This window comes from Metopolophium dirhodum, chromosome 1 (genome assembly GCF_019925205.1).
Source record: "Metopolophium dirhodum isolate CAU chromosome 1, ASM1992520v1, whole genome shotgun sequence".
Lineage (NCBI taxonomy): Eukaryota > Metazoa > Arthropoda > Insecta > Hemiptera > Aphididae > Metopolophium > Metopolophium dirhodum.
In genome coordinates, this window is record NC_083560.1 from 56,758,757 (window position 1) to 56,779,340 (window position 20,584).

Sequence of the window (20,584 nt, forward strand, 5' to 3'; positions counted from 1 at the left end):
GAAAAAAAGTCAAAAATAAATTTTTCTTACCATAATATTTACCACATTATTTTACCAATTTTAGAAATTTCAAATACTATATATTGAAACACGAAGTTCAATATAAATATATATATTTAAGTATATTACTATAATAATATTTTTAAAAATTCAACTATAAACTGTATTATCGTAATTATTGATAATACGCTGTCTTGTATATGAATTTAAATTATGATATCCATGACGTACTATCGTATAGGTACCTAGGTAGATAATATAATTATACAACAATACTATATGTATATGATAGGTACAATTTAGAGTAAAAGTCAGCGAGATAAATAAGAAATGACAAACACAATTAGTATATTCACGGGTATAAATTATAATAATATTATGAAATATAATAAATTACGAACAAAATATTAAATATTTTATAAGTTACATCTTTTTGTCTGTTATTATAGCCGTCGATAATAATAATATAGGCATATAGAATAGTATATATCACTACTACCTACGTTCTACAACTGTCGTCTGTCATTTTACAATGAATAATATCCATAATAAATGTTTTACTTACCTAGCCACAGTAGTAAGTTCTATATTGTTATCTGTCAAAACATTTTCAGATTCTGGTAAATGTGTATTTTCCTGTCGCAATTAAAATATAAGAATATAGTCTGAATAATCTTCAAATATTAGAATATTCTTCTAAATTTTATATTTATATAATTACCTGGCCACCGCAGTTATTATGTATATCACTTTTTTTATTCTGTACATTTTGCAATCGATGTTTTTTTATTAGAGGTGCACTTAACTTACGTCTAGCTTTTCTTCCATAACGCCAATCTTTATCCATTTCGTAAAAAAAAAAATTAAAAAGAACATAAAATCTACAGACAACCTTACTGATCGGCGTGTTGGGTTGAAATCAAATGATTCATAAATCATAGGTATTATTATACTTTGTATTTCCTTAAAATTTAAATATAATAGTATGTGGGTTGTATTAAATTTGGAAAAATATAATTGTTATTACTGACTATTATTATTGACACCCATTAGTAATGTTCTATACCTATCCAATAATCCTTATCGGCTAGTTGTTTCCGACTTTCCGAGAATCTATCACGGACTGTCGGCAGCCGCGAGCCGCCGCCGTAATAGACTTTCGCACGCACAGGCACATGTCAATACTATACGAAAAATGAAATATATTCATGTTTGCAATGCTATAAAAACTACTAAAAGCGGTAGTAAATTAAACATACTTCCTGAAGTCCGATTGTAATTTTGAAAAAATGGTTGAATTTATAAACTTCTAGACTATGCTCTTTAGGAATCTCTTTTTTGATTTAAAATTAGATGTGCCCAAAATAAATACAAATGTAATGCAATTATTTCATGCGAATTTTTAAAAAAAAAATAGTTATTTTAAGGTCCTTTAAAATTGAAAATCGACTTCCTAAATAACCTAGATATTTTGTCAAAGAGTTCATACATGTATGCAAATTAAAATCAGACATTCCGAAGGATGTGTAATTTGATTTAACGCATGAAAAATACGTCTGCTGCGATCCCCTTAATTGAAATATTAAACGCAATTTCTAATATCATAAAGTAAGAGCGTCACCGAAAAACTAATTAGAGAATCTAAAATGTTATATTTCAATCTAGTAAATCCAAAATTTTGAAATTGATAAATTCCAAAATTCAAAATATGGATTTGTCAAAAAATATTTTCAAAACCTAAACTACCTATACTATACGATCATGTTTACTATATGGGCCGTTCCCGGTGGTACTGCAATACCGGGTCAACCCGCGGTGGAGCAGGAGCAAGCCCCAAAATCTCCACCAAGCTTGAAAAAATTAGTTTAACATTTGAACCTTTCAATGAAAGGTGTATCAGATGTTAAGCTGATAAGAACAGATACTACACTTTGATCTTAGCCGATAGGCCGAGAAGCGATACATTGCCGACATCACTAAGGTATCTTAAAGATAAACACAATTCTAAGACGATTGCAGTTTCAAATTTGAGCGTGTTCGGAAAAGCGAAAATATCGATTTTCGAAAAATCGCATCTTCAAAATTGGCCGTATACGTCATTAATTTTATGTGTTGCACCTCGCAGGTCGATGATAATTGCATTGAAATAGATGATTTTATAGATTAATTGTCGAATTTACCATCAGACAAATAATACAGCTCAATTGCGCTATCTACCGTCAATAAAAAACGAACGCATACGCGAAATATTCTTCTTCAAAATCACGTATTCCGTTGTCTATTTCTACACGACTTTGTTTTTTCTCATGTTTAATAGTTGTAAAATACGTACGAGTTTGCAAATAACCGTTTGAATACAATACGATCAGTATCGTAGCGATGGAATAATAACAAACGACGTTTCTACATACGAAAATTCGACAACGGCGGACGCAGATAGCCGCCACCGTCGCGGTCGATGGGAATGTTACCTACGACGTGTAATAATGACGTGCGGCGAAATACGGCGGCATCGTGTACCAATAGCGCCCTCTCGTTGTCATACTATCGGCTCATGTATGTACATAATATTCTGAATAGTATTTTATAACGTATAATGTGAGAAATAACAACAATAACAATACAATAATATTATTGTTGTTCTTTTTAAAATAATGTTTACAAATTAAACTTTATTACTCAAAATCAATTAATATTTTACATTTATAAGTAGTTTAATGTTATGTAAACATGTAACCCACGAGCTCACCGCACAGGGGCTATAGTCCATATGCGTATTTTACATTTCAGTCATTACTTGTGCAACAAAAGTGCATTGTAAATTCCACCGATTGCAACCATTTTAAACCTTTTTTCATGTAAATTCCACCGGTACTTTTTACTACCTGTAAAAACCTAAATTAACCTAAAAATTAAGATAAAAATAATTTATAAATCCATAGGGAATTTTACATCAATCTAAATATGACACATAATTTCAATTTTTATTCACATATATTCACACATGCTAAATTGCCTAAACACATTGCATTTTTTAACGCAAACCGCCCAAATAAAGCAGTACATAAGTATTTATTAGATAAATTATTTATATTTAGATACAACAATTTTAAAAATCATGTATATATAAAATCATGTAATATTATCAATTTTGATCAATAGCGAAAAACGGACGCATACACGAAATATTATTTTCCAATAACATGTATTTCGTTGTCTAATTCAACAAGAATTAGTTTTTTCTTTTGTTTAATAGTTGTAAAACACGTACTAGTTTGCAAATAACCAATTGAATAGGGGGTGCTATACCCCCCTCCCCATGGTTACGCCACTGAGTCACCACGTAAAGTGTACATACGAATATAGTTCTGCCCATCGTACACGCAAAATAAACTCGGTTAAACGTATATTATACATTTATACCAACAATATACATATTTTAACAACATATATGGTATAAGTATAAGTATATTATACCAAAATTATCCTTTTTATAGACGTAGTTTATGTTTACTGGGACTATTCTTAATTTACCATCAAATATGTATTAATGTTAGATGTCTGCAGTTAACTTGGACCAATCGGACCAAATATTTATTATTTTAATAAAATACAATTTAAATTTATTAAAATTTTTACCTAATACATGTTATATTATATTATAATATTTTAAATAAAAATATTTAATATTTATAAGTTATAACTCATTCAATGTTTAATGTTACCTATATATTGTGTAGGTACCTCACCGTACACGGGCGCATACAGCTTAGTCTATAAATCATAATACACGTCTTTTACATTTTCAGTCATTATTGGTTTAGGCTTAAGTATGATATATAAGTATATTAGTATATAACATTATACTAGTTGTCTAAATATGACTTATTATAGTTATTAATTATTACCTACTTGGCTTTGGCTACTTACTAATCAGTGTAAAACATAGATTGATATTTTGCAAACAAAATTTGATGTCTGTTTAATTTTTATACGAAATTCAGTATTTCAGACTTCATTACTGTATTAAACTATCAAGTATTAACTACTATTTATGAAGACGTGAACCAACTATCTACCATCTAATTAAAATTATTAAAATCTGTGAGTTTTTTAGTATTTTAGGTACAGTTTACATTTAGATACTTAACTAAACATTAGTACATAATATATTACACGTTTTGATGTTTTGATTACAAAATTAAACACCAATAAACTGTATATTTTGGTTTTATACATTTTTGAATGTTTCGGTTATGGCAACACATTAACACAATTGATTTCATATGTATATTGTATATAATTATGAAGTTGTAACTGACGTTTTTTGCACTCACATGTCATGTTTACACCCCTCTACACAGTGGTGGTGTTAAGGGGAAAGAGGGCCCTCCCCCATTGGTCTATCATCTAGGTTAATAAATTGGTCCATTTTTATAAATATTTGTGTCGTAAAACTTGGAAAATTATAGACCCACCACTGCCCTTACCGACAAGGTTGGGCTGTATCCCGATACAATTATAAGTATAAAATGTAATTCAAATGAATTATTTCGGAAAAAATAAATTTAACCTACTGTTGTAAAAGTAAAATAAATTACTTTAATCAGTTTAATCACAATTATACCATCAAACCAGCTGATCCCGTGCACTTCGTTGCCCGTTAAATGTATCAACTCTATATGACACAAACTTTGTTCAATTCATTATTTAATATTCAGTGTATGGTGTTCAAAATCGATCTTAACTTCTCCGTTGCCCGGAATAAAAATTCTGATTCGCAGCAGTACATTATCAGGTAGGCAATCTACCTGCGGTAGTTCGCGGGCCCCGCCGTGTTGTTTGTACGTAAGTGTATGATTTAACTCTAAAGTATCAAAGTTATACCAAGTTTGTCGTTTTTACTTAATTCCACCTACGATGGATTAATATAATCAATTTATACAAAATCCTATCCTAACCTAACCGTACCAAAATCTGATGAATAAAAAAAAACAAATTTAACCCTTTGTAAATTAATCTATTTTCTTCCCAGAGATCTAATCTACCCACAAACATTAATTTATATATATATCTAACAATATAAATACAGAGACTATAACTGTACAGACTAAACTCTAGAACTACTTATCAGATCTTCTAGTATATTATATTATCCTCTTCATGCACGACTTTTTAGATTTTCAAAAAAAAAACATCTATATAGAATTTGGGCTAAATAGGCTCATGGGATAGATTACAACCCCGTTATCATATGATACCTCTGTGCATATTTGGAACAACTTTTTTTTTAGATAGGTTGTTTTTAGACTACCTGAACTGGTGGAGTCGATACTGGCGGAATGGATGCTACGTTGGCGGAATCGATAGGCCCCCGTGGGTAGTACCATTGATTAAAAAAATACTATAATATATTATATATTATACTATTATTAATTATGTATTTATTTTTCATAGTCACAGGTAGTACCTACTGTGATCGCATTAGTGTGTGAGTGTGACTGTAGTGTAAAAAAAATAACAAGGCGCTCCACGCAAGTCAATAAATTACGTGCTACACAAATATCTATAGAATATTTTGAGTTTTATGGTAAAAAAATATACATTTTTTGCAAATTGTATTACCTAATCGTTAGTTATCTGATACAATTTCTGAAAACATATTTGTACTTGTCATGAAATTTACTTGAAATCCACTTTCTTACAATCTTAAATTAATTTTTTAGTTCAATATTTATATCGTATCTTTTTAAATGTGGTAAATGATAATTATAGATACTAATTAACGTTTAAAAAATATATTTGTTCGACCATTTGCATATGGTTGTGAGTAATATTGTAGTCTGGGAATTTTTTTTCCTGGGAATTTTTATTCCGACTGCCATTACTGTAGGTATACTTATAAAATTTATTATTTCTTAATTTAAATAATCGGTCGACGGTATTACGAATTCCCAGAACTACGTATAATTAAAATGCAATAAAAATGACAATATATGTTCAATTGCGCGCTTTATCTTTTACTATTATATTACCTACTCACTACTCGGCTTTCGCTGCAATTCGCAAAAATGTATAATTACATTATACTACACAAGAGAATCACTTTGTTATTTCATAGTTATTAACTATTACATTACTTAACTTTTTTATACAAATACAACAATTTAAAAAAGTAGTATTACAAACCATCCCCGATAGGAAAAGGAAACTCACGTTCATATACTAAATTAATTAATTCTAAAACCATGTAACCAAGAAAAAAAGTCAAAAATAAATTTTTCTTACCATAATATTTACCACATTATTTTACCAATTTTGTTACGTCCACGATATAGAGGTTTGGGCCCTTCTTCAGAACTAAATCCGGTCTCAAACCCTGGTCACCCAGGGCTTGGTTCTCGGAGAGGACCTCAAACCTCGCGGACGCCGCCTTCTTGATTCGGGCGACAACGCTATTGTGCCTCGCCATGTACAGGCCGGTGTAACGCATACAGTGATCGACGACGTGGGCTAGGCTTTCATTTGTATACCCACACCGTCGACACCTGCGGTCACCGACCCTCCATGACGAAGAGCCATTTAGCGGTACGAGGTTCAGCCTAGCGCGATGGACAAAACGCCAATCGGCGAACCTCGTGAAGTCACCCTCCTTCAAAAAGTGCGTTGAGGCCGCGTGGGCGGCGGCACACTCGACGGCCCTATATATACTTATATTTATTGCTAAAATACTGATGTTCCCTTTATATGTGTCCCCCCTTTTGTTCTCTAATTTTTGTGGTTTTTTTTTTGTAGGCCCCCATTTTACTGTTTCACCATAAATATTATTAAATAAAATCTGTTCTTATCAGCTTAACATCTGATACACCTTTCATTGAAAGGTTCAAATGTTAATCTAATTTTTTCAAATCTGGTGGAGATTTTGGGGCTTGCTTCTGCTCCACCGCGGGTTGACCCGGTATTGCAGTACCACCGGGAATGGCCCATATAATAAACATGATCGTAGTATAGTAAGGTAGTTTAGGTTTTGAAAATATTTTTTGACATTTCCATATTTTGAATTATGGAATTTATCAATTTCAAAATTTTGGATTTACTAGATTGAAATATAACATTTTAGATTCTCTAATATTAGTTTTTCGGTGACGCTCTTACTTTATGAATATTAGAAATTGCGTTTAATATTTCAATTAAGGGGATCGCAGCAGACGTATTTTTCATGCGTTAAATTAAATTACACATCCTTCGGAATGTCTGATTTTAATTTGCATACATGTATGAACTCTTTGACAAAATATCTAGGTTATTTAGGACATTTTTTAATAGGACAAATTTAATACAACCCACATATTATTATATTTAAATTTTAAGGAAATACAAAGTATAATAATACCTATGATTTATGAATCATTTGATTTCAACCCAACACGCCGATCAGTAAGGTTGTCTGTAGATTTTATGTTCTTTTTAATTTTTTTTTTTACGAAATGGATAAAGATTGGAGTTATGGGAGAAAAGCTAGACGTAAGTTAAGTGCACCTCTAATAAAAAAACATCGATTGCAAAATTTACAGAATAAAAAAAGTGATATACATAATAACTGCGGTGACCAGGTAATTATATAAATATAAAATTTAGAAGAATATTCTAATATTTGAAGATTATTCAGACTATATTCTTATATTTTAATTGCGACAGGAAAATACACATTTACCAGAATCTGAAAATGTTTTGACAGATAACAATATAGAACTTACTACTGTGGCTAGGTAAGTAAAACATTTATTATGGATATTATTCATTGTAAAATGACAGACGACAGTTGTAGAACGTAGGTAGTAGTGATATATACTATTCTATATGCCTATATTATTATTATCGACGGCTATAATAACAGACAAAAAGATGTAACTTATAAAATATTTAATATTTTGTTCGTAATTTATTATATTTCATAATATTATTATAATTTATACCCGTGAATATACTAATTGTGTTTGTCATTTCTTATTTATCTCGCTGACTTTTACTCTAAATTGTACCTATCATATACATATAGTATTGTTGTATAATTATATTATCTACCTAGGTACCTATACGATAGTACGTCATGGATATCATAATTTAAATTCATATACAAGACAGCGTATTATCAATAATTACGATAATACAGTTTATAGTTGAATTTTTAAAAATATTATTATAGTAATATACTTAAATATATAGTATTTGAAATTTCTAAAATTGGTAAAATAATGTGGTAAATATTATGGTAAGAAAAATTTATTTTTGACTTTTTTTCTTGGTTACATGGTTTTAGAATTAATTAATTTAGTATATGAACGTGAGTTTCCTTTTCCTATCGGGGATGGTTTGTAATACTACTTTTTTAAATTGTTGTATTTGTATAAAAAAGTTAAGTAATGTAATAGTTAATAACTATGAAATAACAAAGTGATTCTCTTGTGTAGTATAATGTAATTATACATTTTTGCGAATTGCAGCGAAAGCCGAGTAGTGAGTAGGTAATATAATAGTAAAAGATAAAGCGCGCAATTGAACATATATTGTCATTTTTATTGCATTTTAATTATACGTAGTTCTGGGAATTCGTAATACCGTCGACCGATTATTTAAATTAAGAAATAATAAATTTTATAAGTATACCTACAGTAATGGCAGTCGGAATAAAAATTCCCAGGAAAAAAAATTCCCAGACTACAATATTACTCACAACCATATGCAAATGGTCGAACAAATATATTTTTTAAACGTTAATTAGTATCTATAATTATCATTTACCACATTTAAAAAGATACGATATAAATATTGAACTAAAAAATTAATTTAAGATTGTAAGAAAGTGGATTTCAAGTAAATTTCATGACAAGTACAAATATGTTTTCAGAAATTGTATCAGATAACTAACGATTAGGTAATACAATTTGCAAAAAATGTATATTTTTTTACCATAAAACTCAAAATATTCTATAGATATTTGTGTAGCACGTAATTTATTGACTTGCGTGGAGCGCCTTGTTATTTTTTTTACACTACAGTCACACTCACACACTAATGCGATCACAGTAGGTACTACCTGTGACTATGAAAAATAAATACATAATTAATAATAGTATAATATATAATATATTATAGTATTTTTTTAATCAATGGTACTACCCACGGGGGCCTATCGATTCCGCCAACGTAGCATCCATTCCGCCAGTATCGACTCCACCAGTTCAGGTAGTCTAAAAACAACCTATCTAAAAAAAAAGTTGTTCCAAATATGCACAGAGGTATCATATGATAACGGGGTTGTAATCTATCCCATGAGCCTATTTAGCCCAAATTCTATATAGATGTTTTTTTTTTGAAAATCTAAAAAGTCGTGCATGAAGAGGATAATATAATATACTAGAAGATCTGATAAGTAGTTCTAGAGTTTAGTCTGTACAGTTATAGTCTCTGTATTTATATTGTTAGATATATATATAAATTAATGTTTGTGGGTAGATTAGATCTCTGGGAAGAAAATAGATTAATTTACAAAGGGTTAAATTTGTTTTTTTTTATTCATCAGATTTTGGTACGGTTAGGTTAGGATAGGATTTTGTATAAATTGATTATATTAATCCATCGTAGGTGGAATTAAGTAAAAACGACAAACTTGGTATAACTTTGATACTTTAGAGTTAAATCATACACTTACGTACAAACAACACGGCGGGGCCCGCGAACTACCGCAGGTAGATTGCCTACCTGATAATGTACTGCTGCGAATCAGAATTTTTATTCCGGGCAACGGAGAAGTTAAGATCGATTTTGAACACCATACACTGAATATTAAATAATGAATTGAACAAAGTTTGTGTCATATAGAGTTGATACATTTAACGGGCAACGAAGTGCACGGGATCAGCTGGTTTGATGGTATAATTGTGATTAAACTGATTAAAGTAATTTATTTTACTTTTACAACAGTAGGTTAAATTTATTTTTTCCGAAATAATTCATTTGAATTACATTTTATACTTATAATTGTATCGGGATACAGCCCAACCTTGTCGGTAAGGGCAGTGGTGGGTCTATAATTTTCCAAGTTTTACGACACAAATATTTATAAAAATGGACCAATTTATTAACCTAGATGATAGACCAATGGGGGAGGGCCCTCTTTCCCCTTAACACCACCACTGTGTAGAGGGGTGTAAACATGACATGTGAGTGCAAAAAACGTCAGTTACAACTTCATAATTATATACAATATACATATGAAATCAATTGTGTTAATGTGTTGCCATAACCGAAACATTCAAAAATGTATAAAACCAAAATATACAGTTTATTGGTGTTTAATTTTGTAATCAAAACATCAAAACGTGTAATATATTATGTACTAATGTTTAGTTAAGTATCTAAATGTAAACTGTACCTAAAATACTAAAAAACTCACAGATTTTAATAATTTTAATTAGATGGTAGATAGTTGGTTCACGTCTTCATAAATAGTAGTTAATACTTGATAGTTTAATACAGTAATGAAGTCTGAAATACTGAATTTCGTATAAAAATTAAACAGACATCAAATTTTGTTTGCAAAATATCAATCTATGTTTTACACTGATTAGTAAGTAGCCAAAGCCAAGTAGGTAATAATTAATAACTATAATAAGTCATATTTAGACAACTAGTATAATGTTATATACTAATATACTTATATATCATACTTAAGCCTAAACCAATAATGACTGAAAATGTAAAAGACGTGTATTATGATTTATAGACTAAGCTGTATGCGCCCGTGTACGGTGAGGTACCTACACAATATATAGGTAACATTAAACATTGAATGAGTTATAACTTATAAATATTAAATATTTTTATTTAAAATATTATAATATAATATAACATGTATTAGGTAAAAATTTTAATAAATTTAAATTGTATTTTATTAAAATAATAAATATTTGGTCCGATTGGTCCAAGTTAACTGCAGACATCTAACATTAATACATATTTGATGGTAAATTAAGAATAGTCCCAGTAAACATAAACTACGTCTATAAAAAGGATAATTTTGGTATAATATACTTATACTTATACCATATATGTTGTTAAAATATGTATATTGTTGGTATAAATGTATAATATACGTTTAACCGAGTTTATTTTGCGTGTACGATGGGCAGAACTATATTCGTATGTACACTTTACGTGGTGACTCAGTGGCGTAACCATGGGGAGGGGGGTATAGCACCCCCTATTCAATTGGTTATTTGCAAACTAGTACGTGTTTTACAACTATTAAACAAAAGAAAAAACTAATTCTTGTTGAATTAGACAACGAAATACATGTTATTGGAAAATAATATTTCGTGTATGCGTCCGTTTTTCGCTATTGATCAAAATTGATAATATTACATGATTTTATATATACATGATTTTTAAAATTGTTGTATCTAAATATAAATAATTTATCTAATAAATACTTATGTACTGCTTTATTTGGGCGGTTTGCGTTAAAAAATGCAATGTGTTTAGGCAATTTAGCATGTGTGAATATATGTGAATAAAAATTGAAATTATGTGTCATATTTAGATTGATGTAAAATTCCCTATGGATTTATAAATTATTTTTATCTTAATTTTTAGGTTAATTTAGGTTTTTACAGGTAGTAAAAAGTACCGGTGGAATTTACATGAAAAAAGGTTTAAAATGGTTGCAATCGGTGGAATTTACAATGCACTTTTGTTGCACAAGTAATGACTGAAATGTAAAATACGCATATGGACTATAGCCCCTGTGCGGTGAGCTCGTGGGTTACATGTTTACATAACATTAAACTACTTATAAATGTAAAATATTAATTGATTTTGAGTAATAAAGTTTAATTTGTAAACATTATTTTAAAAAGAACAACAATAATATTATTGTATTGTTATTGTTGTTATTTCTCACATTATACGTTATAAAATACTATTCAGAATATTATGTACATACATGAGCCGATAGTATGACAACGAGAGGGCGCTATTGGTACACGATGCCGCCGTATTTCGCCGCACGTCATTATTACACGTCGTAGGTAACATTCCCATCGACCGCGACGGTGGCGGCTATCTGCGTCCGCCGTTGTCGAATTTTCGTATGTAGAAACGTCGTTTGTTATTATTCCATCGCTACGATACTGATCGTATTGTATTCAAACGGTTATTTGCAAACTCGTACGTATTTTACAACTATTAAACATGAGAAAAAACAAAGTCGTGTAGAAATAGACAACGGAATACGTGATTTTGAAGAAGAATATTTCGCGTATGCGTTCGTTTTTTATTGACGGTAGATAGCGCAATTGAGCTGTATTATTTGTCTGATGGTAAATTCGACAATTAATCTATAAAATCATCTATTTCAATGCAATTATCATCGACCTGCGAGGTGCAACACATAAAATTAATGACGTATACGGCCAATTTTGAAGATGCGATTTTTCGAAAATCGATATTTTCGCTTTTCCGAACACGCTCAAATTTGAAACTGCAATCGTCTTAGAATTGTGTTTATCTTTAAGATACCTTAGTGATGTCGGCAATGTATCGCTTCTCGGCCTATCGGCTAAGATCAAAGTGTAGTATCTGTTCTTATCAGCTTAACATCTGATACACCTTTCATTGAAAGGTTCAAATGTTAAACTAATTTTTTCAAGCTTGGTGGAGATTTTGGGGCTTGCTCCTGCTCCACCGCGGGTTGACCCGGTATTGCAGTACCACCGGGAACGGCCCATATAGTAAACATGATCGTATAGTATAGGTAGTTTAGGTTTTGAAAATATTTTTTGACAAATCCATATTTTGAATTTTGGAATTTATCAATTTCAAAATTTTGGATTTACTAGATTGAAATATAACATTTTAGATTCTCTAATTAGTTTTTCGGTGACGCTCTTACTTTATGATATTAGAAATTGCGTTTAATATTTCAATTAAGGGGATCGCAGCAGACGTATTTTTCATGCGTTAAATCAAATTACACATCCTTCGGAATGTCTGATTTTAATTTGCATACATGTATGAACTCTTTGACAAAATATCTAGGTTATTTAGGAAGTCGATTTTCAATTTTAAAGGACCTTAAAATAACTATTTTTTTTTTAAAAATTCGCATGAAATAATTGCATTACATTTGTATTTATTTTGGGCACATCTAATTTTAAATCAAAAAAGAGATTCCTAAAGAGCATAGTCTAGAAGTTTATAAATTCAACCATTTTTTCAAAATTACAATCGGACTTCAGGAAGTATGTTTAATTTACTACCGCTTTTAGTAGTTTTTATAGCATTGCAAACATGAATATATTTCATTTTTCGTATAGTATTGACATGTGCCTGTGCGTGCGAAAGTCTATTACGGCGGCGGCTCGCGGCTGCCGACAGTCCGTGATAGATTCTCGGAAAGTCGGAAACAACTAGCCGATAAGGATTATTGGATAGGTATAGAACATTACTAATGGGTGTCAATAATAATAGTCAGTAATAACAATTATATTTTTCCAAATTTAATACAACCCACATACTATTATATTTAAATTTTAAGGAAATACAAAGTATAATAATACCTATGATTTATGAATCATTTGATTTCAACCCAACACGCCGATCAGTAAGGTTGTCTGTAGATTTTATGTTCTTTTTAATTTTTTTTTTTACGAAATGGATAAAGATTGGCGTTATGGAAGAAAAGCTAGACGTAAGTTAAGTGCACCTCTAATAAAAAAACATCGATTGCAAAATGTACAGAATAAAAAAAGTGATATACATAATAACTGCGGTGGCCAGGTAATTATATAAATATAAAATTTAGAAGAATATTCTAATATTTGAAGATTATTCAGACTATATTCTTATATTTTAATTGCGACAGGAAAATACACATTTACCAGAATCTGAAAATGTTTTGACAGATAACAATATAGAACTTACTACTGTGGCTAGGTAAGTAAAACATTTATTATGGATATTATTCATTGTAAAATGACAGACGACAGTTGTAGAACGTAGGTAGTAGTGATATATACTATTCTATATGCCTATATTATTATTATCGACGGCTATAATAACAGACAAAAAGATGTAACTTATAAAATATTTAATATTTTGTTCGTAATTTATTATATTTCATAATATTATTATAATTTATACCCGTGAATATACTAATTGTGTTTGTCATTTCTTATTTATCTCGCTGACTTTTACTCTAAATTGTACCTATCATATACATATAGTATTGTTGTATAATTATATTATCTACCTAGGTACCTATACGATAGTACGTCATGGATATCATAATTTAAATTCATATACAAGACAGCGTATTATCAATAATTACGATAATACAGTTTATAGTTGAATTTTTAAAAATATTATTATAGTAATATACTTAAATATATATATTTATATTGAACTTCGTGTTTCAATATATAGTATTTGAAATTTCTAAAATTGGTAAAATAATGTGGTAAATATTATGGTAAGAAAAATTTATTTTTGACTTTTTTTCTTGGTTACATGGTTTTAGAATTAATTAATTTAGTATATGAACGTGAGTTTCCTTTTCCTATCGGGGATGGTTTGTAATACTACTTTTTTAAATTGTTGTATTTGTATAAAAAAGTTAAGTAATGTAATAGTTAATAACTATGAAATAACAAAGTGATTCTCTTGTGTAGTATAATGTAATTATACATTTTTGCGAATTGCAGCGAAAGCCGAGTAGTGAGTAGGTAATATAATAGTAAAAGATAAAGCGCGCAATTGAACATATATTGTCATTTTTATTGCATTTTAATTATACGTAGTTCTGGGAATTCGTAATACCGTCGACCGATAGTTCGTGACACGCGATAATGGATTACACACACTTATGTCATTTACTACTCACACATAGACATATCCCAAATGTTCATGTTATGTGAATTGCCTAAATATTACTCCTTGCAACATGATACGCTGGAGCCCCCTTAACATCAACATTATTAAAGAATCGTTCGAAATATAATTCGAATATCGTTGATCGGTTACCACCACAAAGTTATAATATATTATTTCTACGCCGAAGGGCGATTTTGTGAGACATATGCAAATTCAAACAAATTTTTAATCGAGTCTAATATTATTTTTTTTTGTAAATTAAAATAAATTCCAATATAAGTAATGTTTTTGCTTTTAGACTCTAGTGAAGATACGGACCTAAAATTTCTCATAATATGCGGATCTTATAATATAAATGATGACACACCTGGTACCTGTATTCTGTAGGTTAGTCTAAATAAAATGGGGAGAAAATTTGAGAGCAAAAACAGACATCGCATAGATTTCATTATTATCTTAATGCAAGAAGGGCGGAAAGTCAAATTAAATTTGTATGACTGTTTGAGGTTCAAATGTTGTAAACATTGGATATTCACTCGATTTCTCATGTAGCGATGAAGCATGTATAGCTGGTATCATTATAGTATTTTACGAAAAATCGATTAAAAACATTTTATCCAGCCCAACATCATATTTATGTGAAATATTTTAAATTTGTAATGGCAAGACATATCGATCCACGAGGACCTTTTGATCCGTCTTGGGGATATTTTGTTGCGCTAAGGATCAATGTTGGTTACATTTTGATCCGTTTTGTAAAAAAATTAAATTTTCTGAGCTGATTAAAAAGTCCCCAAAATGATCTATCCAATTGTCTTTTGTACATTTTGATCTGTAAAGACTAATCCGTTTTTTCCATGGGCATATTTTGATCCGTATTGTAAACAATTATATTATATTATCATAGTAAGGTAAAAGGGGCTAAGAGACAGTTTAACTACTTTTCAGGAGAACAGAAACAAAATGTTATATATTCTTAACTGTAGCGTTGGGGCTTTGGTTTTTATTTAATATTAGAAATACAATTATCATATATTTTAATTTCATTTTGTATTACCTTTAGGAATATATATATATTCCGTTAATTTTTAAACACAATGAATTTTGTTAACACTTTGGCAAAACCAGATATTGGATACCGATTTTGAATAGCGGTAAAACCTTTAAAAACCGAAACCTAAAATCAACTGAAAAAACTTTAAAAAAATGGGGAGGAAATGTCCACATCAATACATGTATCGGCGGGGGCATGATATAACTAACCGTTAGTTAACTAACTGTTAGTTATATCATAAGTGGGGAGAAATGGCCTACTACAACGAAAGCAACCGTTGGAAAATGTCCATTTACCTTAAATAAAATATATATTATATAAATTATAAATGTCTATTTGTCACCGAAAACGATTAATATTATTATTATTATTATTATTTATAAGATAATATTATTACCACAGAATAGATGAGATGTACTACAACAATAGTTTCAACATAGTTTTCAAGGGTCAGTAAACGAATAAAAGCCACTTCATTAGTCTTTCTAATAGCTCCCAAGTTCTATTACAAAAAAATATGAAAATCCCGGCAATTTTTATGTAATTCACTTGTTTATATCTTTATTTAAATAATTAAATCTATTAAGCTAGTCAGTATTTCTCAAATAACCTACAACATGTGTTAATTGTCAAAAAACACTCATTGGATTTTTTTACATGATGCACGTGAAACCAATTTTCACAAATATAAATAAATAACCACACTGGTAGGTCGTTGGTGTCGATTGTTTTCTTATAATAACAATATTATAATATTATAAATTATTATATAATTAGGATAAATATTATAGTATTAATATACAATTATATTATTATTATTAATTTTATTATTTTTTTTTTTTATTTAATTCAATTAAAAAAAAAAGAAAATTATTGATGGAGTCTGTTGTTTTTCCATCCTAAACCACCAGGATCTCATTCTGCTGGACTCTCTTCACCGTATTCCTACAGAGCCACTAACAATATTCCGTATTAAAAATCTACAGAATTATTATTATATTACTATATAACTGCTGACTGCAATGTATATCAGTAATAATTATATTAGACTAATATGTATGTATGTATAATGTAAGTAAGATTTGAAAAACAATTTTGTTTTTATGGCGTACCTAAATCAAAAATGAATAACCGTCGATACTTGATATTTTTGTAGTTCAGCTTAAAATATTTGAATAGGTAGTAAAATTATATATTTTGATATTATATGTGATGACTGATTAGTGATTACATACTAGGTGCCTACACAAGCTACAAGGTTTACTGTTAAATCAAGTAGCAGAGTGCCTGAGTGGCCGGGTAATGATTCTAAATAGTGAACACATAACGTACGCAATTCATTCCGAATATATGTTATTACTTATTAGTGATAAGTTATTACGTACCTATTATCAGGGCCGGATCTTAGCTTTTTAACACCCGGGGAAAATTAAAAAATACACCCATCTCTGGGAGATTACCAGAATTAATATTTTTTTTACGAAAAGTCAAGCACACTTACACAGTATTGTGAGGACCAACATTTACAAAACTTTTTGCAATATACTGGACCAATAATTTGTTTACCACAGATAGTTTAAACAATTTTAATTTAAAAATGAAACATTTTAAATTTTAAGCTAATCAATAGTTTTAGAAGCACTTCTTAATGATGTATTTAAACTTTAAAGCTAAAATCTGTGGTCAATATTTCTAAGTTTCAAGTTTAGAATAAATAATATTGATAATAATAACATGTATGAATTATTTATTAACAAATCTAAATTAGGTATCCATTGCTTACTTTTAATATAAAAAGTTTTATGTAAAATAACAATATTTAATTTACGAGATAACATTGTTCCTAGGTACGGAAAAAATACAATGAAACAAAACTGTGATTATGTACTGAAAATTGTAATATAATGATTATAATATGATAAATAAATAAATTATATTATGGATTATAAAGACTTTTATAAACCTACGAACATATCGTTTAATAAATAATCCGAAAACAGTTAAATCAATAGTACCTAAGTAACATTTTATGTAGTACATCATTTTATGCAGTACCTATTTGAAAAAATATATAGTTATTAATTTAAAATTACCTAAACAACGGTGAATTACAATTAAAAGTGCCATTTTTAAGATAAAGTTTTAAATAACTATCTACATAATATATTATAAGGAAGAAAACGATTTCATTTACCATATACTTTATTATGTCACTAATCGGAGAGTACCTACATTAATCTATGATGGACTAAGGCATGTACACTCCCGCTGACAGTTGCGGACGGGTATTTCCACGGCACTGCGTACCTATTTCATATTTGTCCTTTTTAATTTTTAAATCAATGTTATTAGTTATTAATTATCTCGATTAAAAAACGGCTAAACAGATTTTGTACGTATCAGTTATAGATATTCATTATTCAACATGGATTTAATCAACAACAATTAATATACGTACAATATAAAAGTCAAAATACATAAACATAATAATATAATATGAAAACGGCTATATTATAAAATATCATAAAATATTAAAATGTATATAGTTCGAAATTAAGTTCCACCGCCAAATTATGACTCTAGTACTTAACCTATCGTTTGAATAATGCTACAGATAGTCTATGTAAAAATAAAGTTCCGTAATACATGTGGTGTAGTCGTAGATATTGTTTTGGCTATACACATAAATTGGAAAATATATGACACATGGGGGGCTTTACCCATTTACCGATTAACTTAAATCAATGTATTTACTATTTTATATTTATTAAAATATTTAAAATTTTAAATGTGTTGTATTTTAAAAATAATAATATGTTATATTATAGTACGTTTCTGTTTATTTGCACCTATTCCATATAACAAATTTAATAAAACAATTTATAAATTTATAATTTATAACATATTCCACAATTTTTCCTGTTGACACTTCTAATATTGGTTCTACTTTTATCGAACGACCAGCAACAGCTAACAACTAACATATTTGATTGGGTACCTATTTGGGTCCCGTATAATATTAAGAGGGGACGGGGACCTATTTATATTGATGAATAAGGTTCAATACCTATATATTTTATTGTTAATTTGGATCTTAGATCTGAACATATTATGTTCATTAAACTAAATCCACATTCACATTCTGTTGCGAAACAGGCAGTGTTTTGACTTTTGATAAGGATATTTTATTTGTGTATTTCTTCATTCATTGTGTTTGTATTATTAAAATGTCTATTTCCTTCAACTAGAACAAAATTATTTAATAAAAATCTAAAGAAATAAGACATTTTGCATTTTAGGTAGGTATACAAACAATAATGTGTATTTATTTTTAGATTCTGAGCGAAGATTCTGATGAATGTATTGATTTTATAATGATGTGTGTTTTTTTAGTTTTATTTTTTATTTTTTTTTGTTTTTATTTTCGTGTCTGTCATCAACTTTTAGGACAGTAAAATTGCTTGGATTTTCTTCAACAGTAACTTTACTGATAGGAAAGTGAATATAGTTGGTACTTTGGGGGGTCAAAAGTAAACAATTCCTAGTAGTTTTCAAAAGCGACGTGAAAAACAAAAGAAAAATTATGGAAAAACGGAAATTTTTACGCAATGTTTTTGAGAAAATCGATTTTGGTTTTTGGTGCAACTCTAAAACAAATGACCATAGGTACATGAAATTTTGACTGAATGTTTATATTAGCATTCTCTATACACCATAACATTTTCCAAATATTTTAACTTATTTTAAGCTTTTTACGGACATTTTTAGTTTCCATAATTTTTAGTTATTTTTTGTATAATTATCAATCAAATTTTATTTGTTGGTTAAAAAAGCTTGAAAATTTAATAGAAGGCTTCCAGGTTATTGTTTCAAAGGCAGATGAAAAGAATTACAAATCCATAGTCACAATTTTTTTTATCAGCATTTAATGTTCAAATATTGATAAAATACGTAAAAATGACAAAAATTTTAGTTAGAAATTCATAAAAAAATTTCTTTTTAAATCTAGAGTTTGAAAATATAATACAAGATTCCTCATAAGTTTTTCTACCTTTATCAAAAAAAAAATGTCTACAAAAAGTCAAATTAATTTTTTATGAGCGTTTGAAATTCATATTTTTACAACATTTGATATTCACTCGATTTCTCGCATGTAACGATTTTCTTATTTTGTTGTAATAAAAAAATGAATGACTGTAGATACTTGAAAATTTCACTAAATGTTTATATAAGCATTTTCGATACACGATAAAATTTTGAAAATAATTTAACTCTTTTTGAGAGTTTTTTTTCTATAAATAACAATAACATTTTATTTGTTGGATAAAAAAGCGTGAAAATTTAATGCAAGGCTCCTGATATAATGTTACAATAGCAGTTGAAAAATATTAAAAATACGTCGGCACAATTTTTTTTTATAAGCAATTAAAGTTCGAATTTTGACAAATTTATCAAATTTATAATTTAATAATTATTTTATAGTTGAAAATTTATAAAATGTTCAACTTTTATAGCTAAGGATTAAAAATTGAAAACAAGGCTCCACGTAAATAGGTTATGTATAAATTACTTTATTCACAATAATATCATCAAATATAC

General features: G+C 28.8%; 3 non-coding genes across 3 annotated transcripts; 2 read left to right on the forward strand and 1 right to left on the reverse strand.

Moving 5' to 3' along the window:
* Window positions 1–1,767: 1,767 nt before the first annotated feature.
* Window positions 1,768–1,961, reverse strand: LOC132937637 (U2 spliceosomal RNA). Its single transcript, XR_009663749.1, has one exon. It is a non-coding gene; the product is annotated as a U2 spliceosomal RNA (small nuclear RNA).
* Window positions 1,962–6,799: 4,838 nt separating this feature from the next.
* LOC132937644 (U2 spliceosomal RNA) lies at window positions 6,800–6,992 on the forward strand. The gene has a single exon (XR_009663752.1). It is a non-coding gene; the product is annotated as a U2 spliceosomal RNA (small nuclear RNA).
* Window positions 6,993–12,599: 5,607 nt separating this feature from the next.
* On the forward strand, window positions 12,600–12,793 carry LOC132937638 (U2 spliceosomal RNA). The gene has a single exon (XR_009663750.1). It is a non-coding gene; the product is annotated as a U2 spliceosomal RNA (small nuclear RNA).
* Window positions 12,794–20,584: the final 7,791 nt, after the last annotated feature.